Source organism: Notechis scutatus, chromosome 5, assembly GCF_049901735.1.
Source record: "Notechis scutatus isolate UNSWTSFEM ecotype Mainland chromosome 5, rNotScu1.2, whole genome shotgun sequence".
Lineage (NCBI taxonomy): Eukaryota > Metazoa > Chordata > Lepidosauria > Squamata > Elapidae > Notechis > Notechis scutatus.
This window is the reverse complement of record NC_142013.1, coordinates 113,502,979-113,524,307: the sequence shown is the minus strand read 5'-3', so window position 1 is coordinate 113,524,307 and position 21,329 is coordinate 113,502,979. Positions and strand designations below refer to the sequence as shown.

Sequence of the window (21,329 nt, the reverse complement as noted above, 5' to 3'; positions counted from 1 at the left end):
TCTTGGTTATATTTCAGCATATTTTGGCATCCTGTCATAAAATGGGGCATTCACAAATGTCTCGCTTAGCAACACAAATTTGGGGCTCAAATTTTTTTTTTTGATGTTATTGTGCATTTTCCTTCATTTTACATCGCAATTTCAATTTTGTAACAACGATATGCTGGTTGTATCAGCACCTTTTTAAAATAGACATGATGTTATATATCCTAGTTATGACCATTTTTTCTCTTTTTTCATACAGTATAGTCCATAGAAAAAGTGAATAAAATGAATATCATACAACATACTTATACCTATTGTCTCCATAGTTATAATATACTTCTCTATATATTTATCACTCTATATATTTTGATTTGCAATTATGTGCAATCTAGGATAGAACAGAACAGAATATAGAATATAGAATGTAGAATGTAGAACATAGAATATAGAATAAAATATAGACTAGAATAGAATATAGACTAGAATAGAATATAGAATATAGAATATAGAATATAGAATAGAATATAGAATAGAATAGAATAGAATAGAATAGAATAGAATAGAATAGAATAGAATAGAATAGAATAGAATAGAATTCTTTATTAGCCAAGTGTGATTGGATACACAAGGAATTTGTCTTGGTGCAAATGCTCTCGGTGTACATAAAAAAAAAGATACATTCGTCAAGAGCCAAGAATCATCAGGTACAACACTTAATAATAGTCACAGGGTACAAATAAGCAATCAAATCCTACTAGGAAACAATCAATATAAATCATAAGGATACAAGCGACAAAGTTACAGTCATACAGTCACAAGTGGGAGGGGATGGGTAATAAGGAGTGATGAGAAGATTAATAGTAATAGTAGTGCAGACTTTGTAAATAGTTGGACAGTGTTGAGGGAATTATTTGTTTACCAGAGTGATGGCGTTCAGGGAAAAGCTGTCCTTGTGTTTAGTTGTTCTGGTGTGCAGTGCTCTATAGCATCGTTTTGAGGGAAGGAGTTGAAACAGTTTATGTCTGGGATGTGAGGGGTCTGTAGATATTTTATTTTATTTATTTATTTATTTGATTTGCCAATTGTTTACAAGATAATAAGTATAAATGTATACATAGTTGTGAATACATGAAATGGTTACATACAAGAAAAATAAAAGAATAAGAGAAACAATAGGACAGGGACGGTAGGCACGTTGGTGCGCTTATGCACGCCCCTACAGACCTCTTAGGAAAGGGGTGAGGTCAATAGTAGACAGTCTAAGGTTAAAGTTTTTGGGGTTTGGGGAAGAAACTACAGAGTCGGGTAGAGTATTCCAGACATTGACCACTCTATTGCTGAAGTCGTATTTCCTGCAATCAAGTTTGGTGCGGTTTACTTTGAGTTTGTATCTATTGTGTGCTCTTGTGTTGTTATGGTTGAAGCTGAAGTATTCATTGACAGGTAGGACATTGCAATGTATGATTTTGTATACCATGCTTAAGTCAGACCGAAGACGGCGTAATTCAAGGTTTTCTAGTTCTAGAATTTCAAGTCTGGTGGCATAAGGTATTCTACAGCGAGTAGAGGAGTGGAGAACTCTTCTTGTGAAATATTTCTGGACTTTCTCAATTGTGCTAATATCAGATACGTAGTGTGGATTCCAGACTGATGAACTGTATTCGAGTATTGGTCTAGCAAATGTTTTGTATGCTCTGGTTAGTAGTGTGATATTACCAGAGAAAAAGCTACGTAGGATTAGGTTAACAACTCTTAATGCCTTTTTGGCTATGTAGTTGCAGTGTGCTCTAGCACTTAGATCATTAGAGGTGAGTATTCCAAGGTCCTTTACAGAGCTTGGGTCATCAACAAGATCTTGACTATTCAGCTTGTATTTTATTTTCTGATTTTTTTGCCAATATGTAAGACAGAGCATTTATTTGTTGAGATTTGAAGTTGCCATTTGTTTGACCATTCGGATACATAGTCAAGATCTTTTTGAAGGGTAGCAGTATTGTCTGTGGTATTGAACAGCTTTACATCATCAGCGAAGAGAACGCAATTGCTCTTAATATGATCACAGAGGTCGTTTATGTAGAGTATGAAGAGAGTTGGTCCTAGAACACTGCCTTGGGGAACACCACTATTGACAGGTACTGGATTTGATAGGACGCTCCCAATTTTGACCATTTGTTGTCTGTTTGACAGGAATGCTTCTATCCAGTTATTCAGTTGTCCAGAGATACCATAGGATTTTATTTTTAGGAGTAGTTTGTCGTGTACCACTGAATCAAAGGCTTTACAGAAGTCTATGTAGATTGCGTCTATTGTTTTGCCCTGGTCGAGTTGTGTCGTCCATATGTTTTTGCAGTGTAAGAGTTGCAGATTACAGGATAGTTTTTCCTGAAACCAAATTGTTTATTGGAGAGTAGGTTATTTGTCTCTAAGTGAAGGATGATGGATTGGTTAATAATTGATTCCATGACTTTACAGGTGACGCAGCATAAGGAGATTGGCCTGTAGTTTTCAACTAGGCTTGGGTCTCCCTTTTGAAGATGGGGATGACTGTGGCTTGTGACCATAGGTTAGGCAAGGAGCTGGTTCTGAAAGATTTTTCAAAGATTATGCTTAGAGGTTTGGCTATGGCAGAGGATAGCTTTCTTAAGAAGTAGGCACATATTCCGTCCGGTCCAATAGATAGAGATGGTTTTAGGTTGCGTATTGCTTTTTCAACATTGTCTTCTGTGAAACATTGCTTTTTCAACATTGTCTTCTGTGAACATTGTCTTCTTCATGGCCCTCTTTTTGACTCAGGGTGCAGGATACAGGTCCTCCTCCATGGAAGGCAGGTTGGTAGCCATTGTTTTTTCTGCAGTCCTAATTACTCTCTGGAGTCCGTGTCTGTCCTGTTGGTTTGCAGAACCAAACCAGACAGTGATAGAGGTGCAGATGACAGACTCAACAATTCCTCTGTAGAACTGGATCAGCAGCTCCTTGTAATACCAATATTGCTTACAATATGTATCCTTCTATAGAGGGGCTCAATTTTGGTCATAACTCAAGGACTGCCTATAAAATCGGTAAGTCTCTTTTCTGGACAGTATCTGAGATGAGGGATCTAGATTCACAAAGATGGCTGACTTGAGGCAGGTAGTCTTCGACCTACGGCAACAATTGAGCCCGAAATTTACGTTGCTAAGTGAGAGATTGGTCAAGGGGTCTTCTCTGAGCAAAAAAGAAAAGAAAAGAATTGTTTGCAATGGGGATGAATTGCCCCATTCTTCTGCAGCGAACTTGGTGAACTTAAAAAAACAACAACACCAAACCAATGTTCTTAAAGAGTGCCACGTCTTCTGGTTTCAGCGAAAGAAAGAAGACTACGAGAGAAACAGGAGGGAGGCTGAAGAAGCCGAGATTTTGAAAAAGAAAGCCATCCAAAGAGCCAAGGTAAGTTCAACCCCAGAAGAATGGACATCATGGTGTGCACATGAGGTGCCATTATTGAATTTTGGCAATAGCACATCTTCCCAGTATAAATTATTAGCACGATACCCGTGCTTCGCTACAAAACTATGTGGTCGGGCTTAGTTTTGGGGGAGGAAAATAAGGGGGAGAAAATTCTGCCTCTGCCTACCAGCATCCATTGGTATTCATCTGGCTAGCATCCTGTCAGTGTGTGAGAGAGTTGGAAACTGAAATGGTATTTGCCATGTGAGCAAGGAGACAGCAAGGAGCCTGGGCGTGGCTTAGCTCAACTGTTCTGTACTAAAGCTGCTTGGTCCTCTGAAACTGAAACTCCTCTCCTCTGCTTGTGTTTTGCATTTGGAAGAGATTTCTTCTTTCCAGGTGGGGAGGGAGAGTAGAACTCCTTAGCATCAGAGCGTGTTAATAATAATAATATAGGAAATACTCTAAATGCTCTGATGGTCATTTTGAAAAATCCTTTCTTAGTGAGCGCCTAGAAGCCAAGAAGAACATCCATGCCAAATTTCAAGTTTGTAGGCTTTACAGTTCTGGAGATTTTGTGATGATGCCTGAGTGGCATTTCATTGATATATAGAGAGATTTGGACCAGTGCTTGCGGCCCGATTCACACAGAATGTTTAACCATGAAAGGTGTAAATTTTTCAGGAGGCAACTGGACTTCCTTTTTTTTCTTTCTTTTGAAGATGTTTTTGCTTCTCATCCAAGAAGCTTCTTCAGCTCGGACAGGATTTTATATTCCTTCCATTCCATAAAATCTTTCCTTTCTCCACCATCTGGTCAGAGCTGAAGAAGCTTCCTGGATGAGAAGCAAAACATCTTCAAAAGAAAAAAAACCAGAAAGTCCAGTTGCCTCCTGAAACAAAAGCACCTTTGGAACAACCTGGAGGACTGAGAATCTCTACAGACTTCCGTGAAAGGTGTAAGGTTCCATGTGGGTTTGAATATCAGAGAAAGGCTAAGCCAGAATTATGAAGGGTTTGGCTTGGCTTAAAAGAAGGGACTGTGAATTTTTTGAGGGTGAGCTAAAGAACTGCTCTTAGCCCTTGAGGGCTAATTTGGGGTCTACGCTCCAGAAACTATCTGGGATCAAAGCAAAGGAATAGCTAAAGTCAGTTCAAAGACAAAATTCTGTTTAGGTTTAAATGTGACTGAGCGCATTTTGTTCAATTAATATTTTTATTTTTATTAAAAATGTCTGCATGACTCAAAGGCAAATACACAGATCTAGAAAAGAGGGGGGGGAGAGAAAAAGAGAAGTTGCATTGCTTTTTTAAATCTGGAGTTTGCCTTGTGGTGAGATAAGTGGCCAACAAACGTAATAAATAAATGAAAGATTAAAAAAAAATAAGACCCCCTACGTAGGTAGCAAAGTTGCTCTTTTGTCACACTGAAAATTATGGTTTCATAACAATTTTGGGATGGATTATGGGGAGCACAAGCGAGGGATTACGTGCGAATCATCTAGTAAGCAACAGTGCCTTTCACTTGAAAAGTCTTCATTTCTTTCCATCTTCCCTAGCTTAGAATAAAGTTTTTGTTCTTGTTTCAACTAACTTTTGATTTGTAATCATGTCCAACCTAGAGCAAGTTATTCCTTAGGAAAAACAAGTCAAAAAAATATGATGTTCCTAGTTGCTTTCCCCCCCCTAAAACTATAGTTACGATTTTGTCATTGATTTGGTGACGGACAGAATAATAAATGATAAAAGCAATTTTTTTTCGCCTTACAACTTTGTCCAAGGAAAAAAAATTGAGAGGGGAGAATCATCCATTTTAAATCTAGGGAATGCAATATTAAACGAGAGTTTAGCTTTCTCGATCTTGTCTGTGACGTGCAATTTTTTTTTCTGAAAACTTCACTTCTGAAAAAGAGGCTCAAAACTCCCAGGGCAGATTGCAGAGCTCCAAAGAAAAATATAATTGCCTTTTGAGAGGTAGGAAGGTTCATTTTGTTAGCGAGCCTGTTTAGATTTAGCTGGCTGAGGAATTCTGGGAGTTGAAGTCCACAAGTCTTAAAGAAGGTTGACACCCTGATAGCTTTGGTGACCTGATGCTTTTCTCTCCTAGGCTAATAAACTTGAAGAAAAAAGAAGGGATCAAGAATGGCAAAGGGAGCCGATGTTCAGGGAAGACCACACGGCGTAAGTTTTGAGTTTCCAAAAAAGCGACGCTTTCGTCTCAAAGAGGAAGTCAATAGAAGGGATTATTTGTAGCCCAGGGTTGAAATATGGGCTCCTTGGTGCTCCCTGAGCTTGGGTGGTTTTCTTGCAGACGTTTTATTGCCCAACTAGGCAACATCATCCGTGCTAAGAAAGGAATGGAGATTTTTGAGTGGAGAGGGGAAGGATGAATGACGACTGCAGGGTCACTGGTGCTCTCTGAGCTGGATGGTTTTCTTGCAGACATTTTATTGCCCAAATTGGGTAACGTCATCATGGCGAGAAGGGAGTGGGGGGTTTTGGAGAGGAGGAGGAGGAAGAAGAGGAAGAGGGGGAAGAATAGGAGGACTGTGGGTTCCTCAGTGCTCTCTGAGCTTGGTTGTTTTCTTGTAGACGTTTCATGACCCAACTAGGGTACATCATCAGTGTTAGAAGGAGAGGGGGTTTGTAGAGAGGAGGAGGAGGAGGAGGAGGAGGAGGAGGAGGAGGAGGAGGACAATGATTGTGGGGTCCTTGGTGCTCTCTGAGCTTGGTGGTTTCCTTGCAGACATTTAATGACCCAACTAGGTAACATCATCAGTGTTAGAAGGGAATAATGGTTTCAGGGAGGAGGAGAGGAGGAGGACTGTGGGGTCCTTGGTGCCATCTAAGCTGGGTTGTTTTCTTGCACACGTTTCATTACCCAAGCCAGGCAACATCATCAAAGCTGACATGATCCCCTAGCAATGATGAGGATACCTAGTTTGGGTCATGAAAACAACCAGGCTCAGAGAGCACCAAGGACCCCACAGATCTCCTATTCTTTTCCTCCTCCTCCTCCTCTTCCTCCTCCTCCTCCTCCTCCTCCTCCTCCTCTCCACAAACCCCACTCCCTTCTACCACTGATGATGTTACCTAGTTGGGTCATGAAACATCTGCAAGAAAAAAAAACCCAGCTATGACCTCAGCATTGATCTTCCTCCTCCTCCGTCTTAAATTCTGCATTTATTCAGACCAGGTTTTTTGAAGTCTGCCATCCCACCCCCTCCCCAAACCCCCTTCTTTAGAGCAGTCTTACTTAAGGCAGAAAGACAAACACAACTTAAAGAGACTTGTGTTTCCTACAGGAGAGAAAAAATGGCAGCCTTTCTGGGGGGATTTAGAAGCAGGGAGCAGATGATGTGATCCCACCATCTTCTCCCACAGAGATTTTCTCCAGGCTGGCTGATTTTTTTTTATTAGTCACGAACCTCCGAGAGCATGAATCACATCGTTGGTTAAAGAGTTAGTCTGGTTTGTTTTTTTCCCCCTTCCTAATTTCTCTTTGGAGCCTTGTAATTCTTGCTCTCCAAACCAATGTGAAATTGCAATCTTCTCCTTGTGATCTCTGCTTTTATTTTTTATTTTTTTCCCCTCCCTCCTTCTTGGCGATTGGATCGAGGTCAAGTTTTTAGCCAGGCAAGAGAGCAAAAACTACAAAACTGCTTTTGACTCCAGTAATTAAGGCCATTTCCATGCCAGCAAGGGGCACTGCTCTAATTGTTTCCATTAATCTGACTTCCAAACTGGCTTGGAAATATCCAGAGCAGATTGCTCACACAGATGGGAAGAGCCCGGGACATCTTGGAGGAAAAAAATAAATAACACGAGCTCCTCCATAGTTCATCATTTCTTTGGCGGTGTCTGGATTTATGGGTAATCGCTTTTCGAGATAATAAATGAAACCCCTGGGCCTGTACTGAAGTACGAAAGTATTGGCTTCAAATCCGAGCATGGTTAGAGGAGTTAACAAACCAAAAGATCAAGTTCAAACCCGAGATTTTTCTGCTAGGTATGTTAGAACCGACATGGGATAAGAAACACCAACATCTAATACTACATATTATAACTAGCTGCAAGAATTTATCTTGCTCAAAACTGGAAAATGACCACGACATCCACCGATCTAGCAGTAATTAATAAGATACATCAATGCGCAGAAATGGTTAGACTAACAATGTTATTAAAAAACAGGGAAGAAGAAGAAGAGTATTTTACAATATGGAATACATGGTATATAATGGTTAAGAAAAAGGCGTAAAGATGTTTGTGAAAATGACTAAGGAAATCTCAAAGAAGAATATGATACATGATTTATATGTGTGTGTGTGTGTGTATATATATATATATAAAGTAATGTAGATAAATAAGTATTGTATTTTAATAGTATTATAGTAAGGAATTAGTAAATTAGCTACAGACATAACTATGGTAAACAAATCTAATTGTTATTAAAGGGCATATACCCTTCTATGATGTTGCTGTAAAATGTGAGAACTTGTTTCTCTTTTTTAAATGTTTGAAACTTTGAATAAATAAACTTATGGAAAAAAAAGAAAAAGGAATCCCGGGCCGCAAAATGGCCTCTGGCGAAACGCTGCATAGGCTGAGCCACAAAATGGAAGGTGGGGAAGCAGCCAAAGTGGCCAACGACAAGCCAAGTCAACGGGGAAGCCAGATTTTCTTAACAACTAACTGTTACTAACCCAACGAACTTACTTAACTAGTTTAACGACTTCAATGATTCACTTAACGATGGTGCAAGAAGGGTTGATAAATGGGGCAAAACTAATTTAACAAATGTCTCAGCTAACAATGGGAATTTTGGGCTCCGTTGTGACCATATTAAAACTCCATTTTAAAACTCTGTTCCTGGCCTATGGATTAGATTCACTACTACTACTACTACTACTACTACTACTACTACTACTACTCTCCTCCTCCTCCTCCTCCTTTCCTCCTCCTCCTCCTCCTCCTCCTCCTCCTCCTCCTTCTTCTTTCTTCTTCTTCTTCTTCTTCTTCTTCTTCTTCCTTCTTCCTTCTTCTCTTCCTCTTCTTCTTCTTCTTCTTCTTCTTCCTTTCTTCCTCCTCCTCCTCTTCCTCTTCCTCCTCCTCCTTCTTCTTCTCTTCCTTCTTCCTTCTTCCCCTCTCTTTCTTTCTTCCCTTCCTTCCTTCTTCTTTTTCTTTACACTCGACTAGAGAATGTACATACATACATACATACATACATACATACATACATACATACATATATACAAACACACACATATATCTATCTGTATCTCTCTATCTATCTAATTCACTGTTATGCTAAAATGTGGTAGTGATCACAGAATAAAGTTATATGTTTGCAACATATCAGCCCAGGCTTAAAGGCCATCACCGTAATAAACTCTCTTTTTTCCCCCCTCCTCTTGCAATATTTAAAATAAATATCAAGCGTTCAGGCGAAATTAAGTTTGTGCTATAGAAATATAAAATAAACACAAATAACTTTAAAAAATCAATAAAGTTAACCGGTACCTATGTATTTTTTAATAAGTTTTCCAAAAGATGGTTTCAGCTGAATAGAATGCAATAAATATTTGGCGTTGTGACAATCGCCTTAAGAAAATCACATTAAGGCAGAAGGATGAATTAGTTTTAAGTTTGGCATCGCACTTCGTTTCTGAAAATTCAGTCTGGCCAAAGTGGTGATGGTGGTGGGGAAATGGATAAACTCAGATTCATGGAACCACAGTGATTTCTACACCACAGTAGCCAGGTTCACATGCGGCATTAAGCCACAACTAAACCCACTTAGGTTTGTGAGTGATTGAGGATTAGTCATGCCTTCAGCATGACTGTTGAAGTGGCTGGAAACCAGATTAGTGACTTGTTACGCATCTGTTTTGTGTTTCAACAGCCTGCTCAATGCATCAAGCGAAAGCCTGACTTTTTGCTAGACAAAGAAATTACCAGACATGGATTTTTAGAGGTCTGACATGCTGTATAATAACCTTATGAAATATTAGGGGCCCAATGTTCATTACAGCAAAATTATATAGTTGGATGCAAAGATGATGTTTTCTATAACAGCAAAGTACCCTACACACTTGAGGTTTTACAATCAACCCATGGAATAGAAGTTGCCTTCAGAAGTTGTGGGAGCTTCATCACTGGAGGTTTTCAAGAAGAGACTGGACTGCCCTCTGTCAGAAATGGTGTAGGGTCTCCTGCTTGGGCAGGAGGGGTTGGACTAGATGACCTACAAGGTCCCTTCCAACTCTGTTGTTCTGAACAGAAGGATTTATACTCCTTGCAGTCACCTGGTCATTTACACTTCATTCTAAGGGTCGTTGAGGCCACAGACAGATAAACAGATAAACCTCCAAGTGGCCTCAGCGACTCTGTAAAAGGGATGCAAATGACCAGCTGTCTGGAAGGAACATAAATCCTTCCCTCCATCATTATCCAGTCAGAGCTGAAGAAGCTTCCTTGGATGAGAAGCGAAACGTCTTCAAACAAAAACCAGAAAGTCGAGTGGCCCCTTGAAAAAAAAAATTGTCACCTTTGTGGACAATAAAGGTGTTGATTTCCCAGTTTTTCTAGGCACCACTCCGCATAAACTCTTAGGTGATGAGAAATGTGGAGGAGCTTCAAAAATATTTCCTTTGCCTTGTGAATTTTAGCTGCGGCCAAAGTTCTCCAGGTGCGTTTGTAGAAAAAGCACAAAAGGTGGAAGGAACCCACAAGTCTCTCTTTCCCTCACCTAACCCCTAGTTGAGAGTAAGTAACTTTGACGTATTTTCTTGACTACCCTTTTCAATCTACAAGGCTCTTTGTTAGTTCTCGTCCATTTCATACCGCCAATCTCGATTCCATGGGTCAAATAAATAAAGGGACTTGACTTTTTTCCCCCCAAGGAAAATCTCTGATGTCTGTTTGTATTCATTCTGCAGAAAAACCATGGAATTCTTAAGCCAGTTGGATTTAAGTCCATCCTGCATGACGTCCTGTCCTGGAGGTGGCTGTGGGTCAGGTAAGCTTATTTATATCAACATAAAGGGAGTAGCCAAAGTGATGGCAGAAAAGAAACATCACAAGAAGATGTTTTGGGAAAGGGACAGGAGGGGAGGGAGAGAGGGAAAGAAAGGAAGGAATGAAGGAAGGGAAAGAAAGGAGAGAGAAAGGAGAGAGAGGAAGAGGGAAAGAGGGAAAAGAAAGAGAAAAAAGAGGAAGGAGGAAGGAAAGGAAGGAAGGAAGGGAGTAAGGGAAAAAGAAAGGGAAGAAGAAAGGAAGGAAGGAAGAAGGAAGAAAGGAAGAAAGGATGCAGGAAGGGAGGGAGGGAGGAAGTAGGGAGGGAAGAAGGAAGTAGGAAGGGAGGAAGGGAAGGAGGAAGGAAGCAAGAAAGGGAAGAAGAAAGGAAGGAAGGAGGAAGGAAGGAAGGAAGGAAGAAAGGATGCAGGAAGGGAGGGAGGGTGGAAGTAGGAGGGAAGAAGGAAGAAGGAAGGGAGGAAGGGAAGGAGGAAGGAAGGAAGAAAGGAAGAAGGGAGGGAGGAGGAAGTAGGGGGGAGGAAGGGAAGGAGGAAGGAAGCAAGAAAGGAAGAAGGAAGGGAAGAAGGAGAGAGGAAGGGAAGGAGGAAGGAAGCAAGAAAGGAAGAAGGGAGGGAAGAAGGAAGGAGGAAGGGAGGAAGGGAAGGAGGAAGGAAGCAAGAAAGGAAGAAGGAAGGGAGGAAGAAAGGAAGGAAGGAATAAAAGGAAGGAAGGAAGAATTCCCTTTTTCTTTCAGGAGAAAGAAACTGAGTTGACAAGATGAAGGCTAGAAATAGGTTTAAACAAATAAAGAAACATATGCAGGTACTCCTGGGAAAAGGACCAGGTGAGCCTTTCAATTGAAACAATGCTTACCTGCAAATCTTTGCTTAAGTGGCCCCTATTCTTCGTCTCTAGAGCCGCAGTTCATCCTGCACTTATGCCCACAATTGAGCCCAACATTTCTGCCGCTAAGCGAGACATTGGTTCAGGGAGCTAACTACCATGTTTTGCCAACTTAGCCAATGCACCGATTCGCTTGACACATGTGGCTCAGACTTTTAACCAATGTCTCGCTTAGCGGCAGAAATTCTGAGCCCAATGGCAGTCGTAACTCAAGGACTACCTGTATCGCAATTAGGACGGAGAGGGGCGACTTAAGCAAATTTTTGCAGGTAAGCTGTCAACTCATCAAACATCCCTATGCCTGTTTTAGTAGTTGCCATAAAAAAAGGGGAAGGGAGAGGAAGGAAGGAAATATGGAAGAGCGGTGCAGCAGTTTGGAAGCGGAAATACATTCCAACTCTTCTCTTTCAAAGATTGTAACTAAACTAGCAGAGCTTTTGCCTGTGAATATATTTAATTGGAGAACGTGATTGATGACACCCAGCCCGGCTTCATTGGAGAATCTGATTTATGACACACCCAGGGGGCAGGGAGGGAAACAGGGTCACAGGGGACTGTAAATTACTATTCTGACCCCAAACCCTTGTCCAATAAAACAAACATGAACCAAAGGGAACAGAAACCTTTTAATGATTCTTACGTATCCCCGGTTAAAAGGCTGCTTCAAACTAATTAACTGTGATAAGCATGAGCCTCACCAAGACTGTGCGAGGCTGCCAAGAATAACAGATAAGGTTACCTAGAGATATTTTACAATACAAGAGTCTTCAAATACCAACTGAGATACTGGAATGTCCACAAGGCTGGAGTTTCAAAACGTCTTTGCTTCCTGCAAAGAACGTCCAATTCACAGCTGGCTTTTATCTTCTTGAAGGAGGGGCCATTACCTTGCAGCCTTACTCCTGAGTCACCCGTACTGTTGCAGCTGCTCTTTCCTGCGAGCAATCCTTTGTGCACGCGCACTTGGCACAGGCTCCTCGGGAACCTCCTCATCGCTGCTGCCAGCCCCCACAATCTCTGAAGGCAGCAGTCCACTCCCTAATGGTCCTGGCCCCTCATCTGAGTCCTCGCTCTCCTCAGCCATCCGCACCTGCTGCCGGCTAACCACAATTACAGAGTTGGCTTCATACAGGGGAATGCCAGTATGTCACCTCTAATGAATCCTTTGAAGTTTTTTTGAAGTTTGGCTTGAGGATCCTGATTTAATTAGGGCGATGGCTGGAATCCTGACATAAGCATTGTTTAAACGGAAAGGCTGGCCTGGTCCTCATTCAACATCCAACCTCTGCGTGCTTCTCCTTTGCAACAGGGCAGAAGCTGAAGGTCCAAGCAGACCCAAAGACGAGGAGAAGACAGGATGGGAAGGAAGAACAACGGAGGAAGGTAAAGCATTCGAAACGGGAATGAACATACTGTTTTCGTATCTGGGAAAATGTCCCATTTAGACGGAATAGCTTGCCCCTTGCTAGTCAGGAATCCCCTTTTGTGACACAGGTACTTGACTTACGACCACAATTGAGCCACAGATGTCCACTGCTAAGCGAGTGAGGTTTGCCTCCATTTTATGACATTTCTTGTTAAGGGAACCTCTACGGTTGTCAGGTCAATAACACAGTTGTTGTGTGATTCTGGCTGTTAAGCTATTTCAATGATACTCATCTAACTGCTTTCATTGACTTCCTAGAAAACTATATTTTTTAAAAAAAATCATTTATTAAATTTATATACTGTCCATTTCCCAATAGGGTGACTTTATGATTCATTCTCATTCTCTCTCTCTCTCTCTCTCTCTTCCTCTCTCTCTCTCTCTCCCTCCCTCTTCTTCTCTTACTCTCTTCCTCTCTGTATCCCTTCCTCCCTCTCTCCTCTCCCTCCCTTCCTCCCTCTTTCCTCTTCCTCTCCCTCTCCTTCCCTCCCTCCTTCTCTCTCCCTCTCTCTTCCTCTCTCTCCCTCTCCTTCCCTCCCTCCTCTCTCTCTCTCTCTCTCTTCCTCTCCCTCCCTCCCTCCTTCTCTCCCTCTCTCCCTCCCTTTCCTTCTCTCTTTCCTTGTCTCTGTCTCTGTCTGTTTGTCTCTCTCTCTCTTCACCCCATACACTCTCTCACGAAAGGTAGCTTACAACATACATATAAAAAAAAAGCACAGGACGGGTAGGGAAAAAAGATGAAACAAAAAACAAGAAAAAAATAAATAAAGAGCCACTCCAACATGGCAGTCTCAATGACAAACTCAACAGCAAATCATCCAAGAGCTAAATTCTCTTTTGGACTGCATCCCTGAAAGGGTTTCTTTGTTCCCGAAGAAATGAACTTCTGTAACGAAAGGATTTTTGTTCTGTTTTTCCTTTTTCTGTGGTATCTTTGAATGGTCACTAAATGGAGCGTTGTAAGTAGAGGACTCCCTAGGGTTGGTCTTGTAGCTTGTTTCTTGAGATTGTCCCAACCATCGGTTGGAAGCCATCCCAGGAGCAACATTTAGACCAGGGGTGTCCAATCCGTACTGTCCCCAAAAGCCCGCGATCGGCATGCAAAACATGCGATATTTAATCGCAAGAGATCAGAAACCAGGGAAATCTGTCGGCCCCGAATTGCAGGCAAGCCGGTTCTTCACGGCCAGAGGAGCTCCGAATTGCAAATATTGTTTGCGTGACTTTCCCGAGCCAGGTTCTTCTTGTGCCAGTGGGAAGCAGCCCAAGACAATCACGATGTGCTGAGCATTAACTTGATCTTTAAACCATCGCAGGAGTGTCCAACCTTGGCAACTTTAAGACTTGTGGACTTCAACTCCCAGAATTCCTCAGCCAGCTTTGCTGGCTGAGGAATTCTGGGAGTTGAAGTCCACAAGTCTTAAAGTTGCCAAGGTTGGACACCCCTGATTGAGACTGTCAACGGGGCAGCTTTACGTAGACTTTACGTTGGCTCCCCTCACACGGAAAGGTTGAGGTTTTTTTTTTACTCGGCTACCTAAAGACTTAAAACTTCGCATTAGCCTTGAGGCTCAGCTTCCCAAAATGACATCCCCAGCTCAGGGCTTGGTCCTCCTGCCGAGTCTGGATTTTTAATCTCAAAATCTTCCCAGAGATTTTATTGACATTCCTTCCTCCTTGTCTGTTTCCAAAGGGGAAATCGTGTATTTCTGGACAAGCTCGAAAAGCGTAGCCGGGCAGACCCTTTATCCACATTTCCAAAATGTGGGCTTCACATTCTGACATCTGGTAGAATTAACCCACCTCATTTTCCAAAATCCTGAAGAATGGAAGCAATGTGTTTTATAGACAGATAGGGAGGAGAGAGAGGGAGAAATAGAAAGGCAGAGGGACAGAGAGAGATGTAGATAGATAGATAGATAGATAGATAGATAGATAGATAGATAGATAGATAGATAGATAGATAGATAGATAGATAGATAGATGATAGATAGATAGACAGACGAAAGAGATAGAGATAGAGATAGAGATAGAGATGGGTGATAGATAGATAGATAGATAGATAGATAGATAGATAGATAGATAGATAGATAGATAGAGAGACAGAGAGACAGAGAGACAGACAGAGAGAGATAGAGATAGAGATAGAGATAGAGATAGAGATAGAGATAGAGATAGAGATGATAGAGATAGAGATAGATGATAGATAGATAGATAGATAGATAGATAGATAGATAGATAGATAGATAGATAGATAGATAGATAGATAGACAGACAGACAGATAGACAGATAGACAGATAGACAGACAGATAGACATAGTAGACATATGTATCTATGTATGTATGTATCTATGTATGGTATTTAGGTTTCTTCGGGTATTTTCCCACATCTTAATATTTGTGCTTTTATTATAGCGACGTTTCGGCAGAAACTCATCTGCCATCCTCAGGCTTGTTGTATTGGGTATGTTAGGCTTAGCAGCCGCGAAAACATAAGAAAACATTATATATATATATATATATATATATATATATATATATATATATATATATATATATATATATAGAGAGAGAGAGAGAGAGAGAGAGAGAGAGAGAGAGAGAGACAGATATGATAGATAGATAGATGATAGGTAGGTAGGTAGGTAGGTAGATAGATAGATAGATAGATATGACAGAGAGAGAGAGAGATGAGATATAGATAGAGAGAGAGATGAGATATAGATAGAGAGATGGAGACAAAAAGACATACACACAGAGAGAAACAGGGAGACAGAGAGAGATGGGGAGAGACAGAAGAGAGATAGAGGTAGAAAGAGAGAGAGATGAGAGAGAGAGATAATAAATAGATAGATAGATAGATAGATGATAGATAGATAGATAGATAGATAGATAGATAGATAGATAGATAGATAGATAGATAGATAGATAGATAGATAGATAGATATTCACCCCAGGATTTTTAGTGGTGTTCGGTGTGTGTTACGGGCCTCCAGCCAGCCAGATGGATGGATATATATATTCAACCCTCACTTTTGAAGGTGAAGAAAATCAGGATTTTTGTCTTTCCCCCAAAATGACAGCTACAGAGTTTAGATCACCTCGAATCCACAGCTTTTATCTTCCCTTCCCTCCTTTAAACCAGAGCAGAAAAGGATCTTGGAAAAATGTAAAAAATAAATAAATCTACAGAGGCAGAAAAAGTTGCTCCAATGTAAGCAACCGACGAGGTTCAGAAGCATTTATGAAATATTTAAAAGACGGCCGCTTTGGGAAACCTTCTGATGTTCCTGGGGAAAGAAAGAAAGAAAGAAAAAAGCATCATTTTAAGATCTCCATTTGGCTGCAATTCTTGAAAAATGGATGTTTCCGTGATGTCCTTTTATGCAAAAGCAGCCGCTTTCTCATTGTTTAATCTAAATTGCAGCCTTGAATTCGTAACCTCACCTAAAAGGAGAGAGAAAAAAGAGATTTTGAGCCTATTTACTCAAAAGTAAAGCCTTTTCTATCTGGGAAATGTTGTCTACAGCAGTGTTCACCAACCGGTGATCCGAGGACCACTGGTGGTCCGCAAGAAAATTTTGGTGGTCCACAAAGAAATGTCATCCCCGAAATAATTAATCCAGGCTGCGTGGGAACACAAGGCTGTGGCGCCCACATGGCCCACAGGAACACAAGGCTTGCGTTGCTTGCACTGTGAACAACACGAGGTAGTGAGGAGAGGGGGAGAAGGGCAAAGGGGGGGGACTTGCCCCACTGGCCCCATGTGCCTGGCCTGGCCACCGGGCTGCTTCTTTCCGCTTCTTTCTTCTTCTGCTTTTGGCTGCACACAAGGAAAGCAGCAGAAGTCTTTCTTTTTCTCCCCCAAACTCTGCCAGAAATGAGTCTTTGGGACCCTGCAAGACCTCCTGCTCCAAGAGGCTGTGCCAGTGTGACAAGTCTCACAAAGACTCATTTCTGGCAGAGTTTGGGGGAGAGAAAGAAAGACTTCTGCTGCTTCTGCTGCTTTCCTTGCATGAAGCCAAAAGTCTCTCTCTCTCTCTCTCTCTCCTCCTGAGAACAGAGCTGGAGACGGTATCCTGTGATCCCAAATAAAGAACGATCGATCAGTAGGAAAACGGGGTGGGGAATTTTCCTGCAGACTTTTTTTCCTGCAGCCACCACCAATCAAAATTCATATTAATGGTCTGCGGGATTTAAAATTATGAGTTTGGTGGTCCCTGAGGTTGGCGACCCGGGTATAAACTGTTTTACAAGTTTCATGTATTTTACATGTACGCACCAGTTGCCACGCACCTGAATTTTGCTCACATGATTGGGGCTGCTCCAAAGTTCCTAAGCATGTAAAATGGTCATATAAGTCACTCCCGCCCCCAATGCTGTTGTGTGTAACTTCAAATGGTCAGTAAGGGAACTCTTGTAAGCTGAGCACTTCCTGTTAATTGCAGAGGTCAGAAGTTTCTAAAAATAGGGGAACTGCCAGGAAACTGGCCAGCACTCTAGGAAAGGTAAGTGAAATGGGGTTTTAAGTAAAGAAAAATCAATCAAGAGAGATAAAAGGAATGGAAAAGGAAAAGGAATTGAATCTCCCTCCTTTCCAGGGAAGAGATTCAGGCTGTGGTCCTCACCCAGGTTCTTTGAGGTGTATTAATAATGATTGCAACGGCTCTTTTGAAGTTTGACCCTGTTTCCTCCTCGTTTGAGAGCTTAGTAAGTAGAAAGTAAAGGGTATAAATGGAAAGGATAAATTATGAATGAGCCATAGTGTCAGCTCTGGGAATCGTAAGAGGTTCTTCAGAGAACCTTTTATCCTCAGTTGGTCCCATTGATGGAGAAAACTCTTCATCCCTGGACATTTGAATCACCCCAAATTCTCAACAATGAACGGGAAATGAGAATATTAAGGGACATGGCTTTAATACAAAGGACAGATTTCCACCCACCACCCCATGCCATCACTCTGCTAAACAACGAATTCTCGCAACACTGTCAAACTATTGACCAAGACTGTGTTACTATTACTCTTCTCATCCTTCCTATTACCTATCTCCTTTTCTGCTTATCACTATAACCTTGTGGCTCGTATCTTCACAATTTGTGTTGTTTTATTTAGTGCCCTAGTACGATTTATGTTGGTTGCTTATTTAGTAGCCTATGACTATCACTAAGTGTTGTATCTTATGATTCATGATGAATGTACTTGTGACAACTTATGATCACGATTTATCACTTATAGCTTTTATGTACACTGAGAGCTTATGCACCAAGGACAAATTCTGTGTGGCCAATAAAGAATTCTGTTCTGTTCTGTTCTATTCTACTCCACTCTACTCTACTCTACTCTACTCTACTTTACTTCTATTCTCTATTCTCTATTCTATTCTCTATTCTAGTCTTCTATTCTATTCTCCTCTTCTCTTCTACTCTAGTTCTGTTCTATTCTATTCTATATTCTATTTTATTCTACTATTCTACTCTACTCCTATTTTATTCTATTCTACTCTATTCTATTCCTATTCTCTTCTACTGTACTCTACCCTATTTCTGTTCTATTCTGTTCCATATCTACTCTATTCTACCCTACTCTAACTTCTAAAATGGCAGTGTTTCCCAGGGTCCAGAATCGCTCAGAGCCACACTCAACAGCGAGAAAGGGGACATATACATTTAATAAATCAATAAAATCCCTAAATATAGATGTGGCTAAATATCTTCTTCTTGGGGGCAACCATATCCTATATCTTAGAAATTGTATTGGACATTTCCCATTGAATTGCCTGCTTCAATCGTGAAGATGGCATAAACAACTGTTAATTTAACTACATTTTTCCTCTTTCTCAGAGGTATGCCTCTCATAAAATAGTAACATAGGAATTCAACTCTGGAGCAATTGGGATTTACTGAAATTCAGGGCATTGAATGCTGTTTGCTGGATACTATTGGTTCACCTCCAACCGATTGGTTTGTGGGGTTTTACATTGTATTAATCTCCAATGTTAAATGTCGTCTTGAAAAGGGCTGTTCCTACAGACCAAATATTTTAACCTGTCCTGATATGGAATATAGATATCCCATGGAAAGATGGGCAGCCAATAAATTTTACAAATAAATAAATACAAATACTTATTTCCACAGGTGCCTGGCTATTTTAAGTGAAATAAAATAATACTGAATCTGAAAGGTATGTCTTCTATCAAATGGAGCTACATTTGCCTTAAACTCATTAGTCATTAGTGTTAATTTAAAAGCAAAACCTTTGAAATAGTTAACAATAAATAGACATTTATATCCAGATATCAGAATGAGAAGGTTCATTCTGATGGGATGGGATGGGATGGGATGGGAAAGGAAGGGAAGGAGAGGAGAGGAAAGGAAAGGAAAGGAAAGGAAAGGAAAGGAAAGGAAAGGAAAGGAAAGGAAAGGAAAGGAAAGGATGAAAATGCGGCATAATAAAAAGGTTAATAATTTACATTTGAAGTGGGTAAAAATCCAAACTTTAAAAAAATATAATTAATTGATCTTCCCTGAAAGGAAAAATCTCCTTTGAGTCAAACTTGATTTTGAATGACTTAAAAAGACTCGGGCACAATTTTTCTTAGCAATAGTATTGCTTCAGACAACTCTGAGGTCCTTCGTGCTGTCTCTGAGCTTGGTTGCTTTCTTGCAGACGTTTCATGACCCAACTAGGTATCATCACTGCTAGCACATGGTCCTAGCACTGATGATGTTACCCAGTTGGGTCATGAAACGTCTGCAAGAAAACCACCAAGCTCAGAGAGCACCAAGGAGCCCACAACTCAACCTATACACATAGTTTCTTCTGGCAACTTTCCAGTATAGCGCATACTTGGAATCACCTTCTGGCCTTCCATTCCTGGGACAACCCCAATCCTAGACAAAACTGTTGTTGGTGCACATTTAAATACCGTGCTAACTATGCTTGTTAGTCATGGTGAATTAGCCCCTAATTAATTTCAGCAAATTCTCAGCATTCTTAAATCCGGGCAAATCCAAATTTTTGTCTTCAAAACTTATGCATTAGTCTTTGCTCCAAGTGAGATCAGGTGGATGGCTAATGGCTTGCTAACGTTTGCAATAACCATGAAGCTTTTGAAGCTTGTTCCCTCTGCTAAGCGCCTCATTTTGAGGTCTGTGTGTGCTTGCTTTAGAAAAACTGGAACTACGCCCCAAATACAGGGTGCATTTCATTTTATTTAAATGCTACTTTGTGGGATTTCCTCTTTGACTGTAACATTCATTCTGATTTCATTTTGCAGGGTTCAAAACTTGCAGAAGCTTCTCTTGAGGAAAATCAGAAGTCCAGTTTTTAAAAACATTTTCTTCCCTCCTGACTCTCCTTCCTGGAGAATTTTAAGTACTTGGTGATGTTGTATGTGTGTTTTAGTGTCTTTTCTCCCTTCTGCCTTTTCTGACATGCTTGTTTCTCTTAGCTTGGATCTAATCTGTACAGACAATAGTAACTTATTTTACTGCTTTAACCCATAAGCCATCACTGCTTGTTTTAGTAATGTGTGGCTGAAGCAGAAAATATTTTTCATCCCATGTAGAGTAGCTGATTTTAATGGAAATCGGGTGTTGTTGTTTTTTTTCTAAAAATGGGGAAGGGTTCTGAAATATCATCAATAAAAGTTTGAAATCGTGCGTGGAACCTCAGTCTCTTTCAAGAATCAAATAAGCAGAAATCTGAAATCTGTAAGAAATAACACAATTAAAGAATAAGAGCTGGAAGGGACCTTGGAGGTCTTCTAGTCCAACCCCCCCTCCCCGCTTAAGCAGGAGACCCTGTACCATTTCAGACAAATGGCCATCCAATCTCTTCTTAAAAATCTCCAGTGTTGGAGCGTTCACAAGTTCTGAAGGGAAGTCGTTCCATAGATTAATTGTTCTCACTGTCATGAAATTTCTCCTGAGTTCTGGGTTGGATCTCTCCTTAATGACCTTCCATCTGTTGCTTTTTGTCCTGCCTTCAGGTCCTTTGGAAAATGTCCTGACCAAGGCTTCCTGAGACCCTTATCCCAAATAACTCTTGTTTAATTCAATGCTGGGAATTATGTGCATTCCCAGCCTGTAATGAGTCCCAAACAGTCTCTCGAGATAAGCACCCACCTTTATCTCCTTTGAATTGCTGCCAACAACTAAAGTGCCAAATTAACTGTAAACAACCAACCGAGGTACAAAGTCCACACAGATCTTCAAGGTTTAATCTGAACAGAGCGAACGACTTTGCTTCCTGCAAAGGTTTCTCTCCCTTTGCACCTCCTTTATACCAATCACCTCCCAGCCTTACTCCTGAGTCGCCCCTTTTGTCTCAGCTACTCTCGCCTTCTAGCAGCTCTGCACACACGCGCACTGAGAACAGGCTCCCCTTGTTCCTCTGCCTCTTCTAGACCAACGTGAGATAAATGCAGTGCTCTGCACCCAGCAGCACCCAGATGGCTACAATTTAGGGACTATATCAACAGGTTTTCTTTTTCTTTTCTTTTTTTAAATGGGCTAAGATGGAGAATTCCAAGAGTTCCATTGGTGGTTTCCTTGTAGACGTCTCATGACCCAACTAG

The 21,329-nt window shown here is 41.0% G+C and overlaps 1 long non-coding RNA gene across 1 annotated transcript; it reads left to right on the top strand.

Annotated features, from left to right (window-relative positions):
* Positions 1-3,325: 3,325 nt before the first annotated feature.
* On the top strand, positions 3,326-20,412 carry LOC148130613 (uncharacterized). Its single transcript, XR_015750014.1, has 6 exons — positions 3,326-3,411; positions 5,518-5,591; positions 10,349-10,428; positions 12,637-12,710; positions 18,886-18,931; positions 20,028-20,412. It is a non-coding gene; the product is annotated as an uncharacterized LOC148130613 (long non-coding RNA).
* The last annotated feature ends 917 nt before the right edge of the window (positions 20,413-21,329 follow it).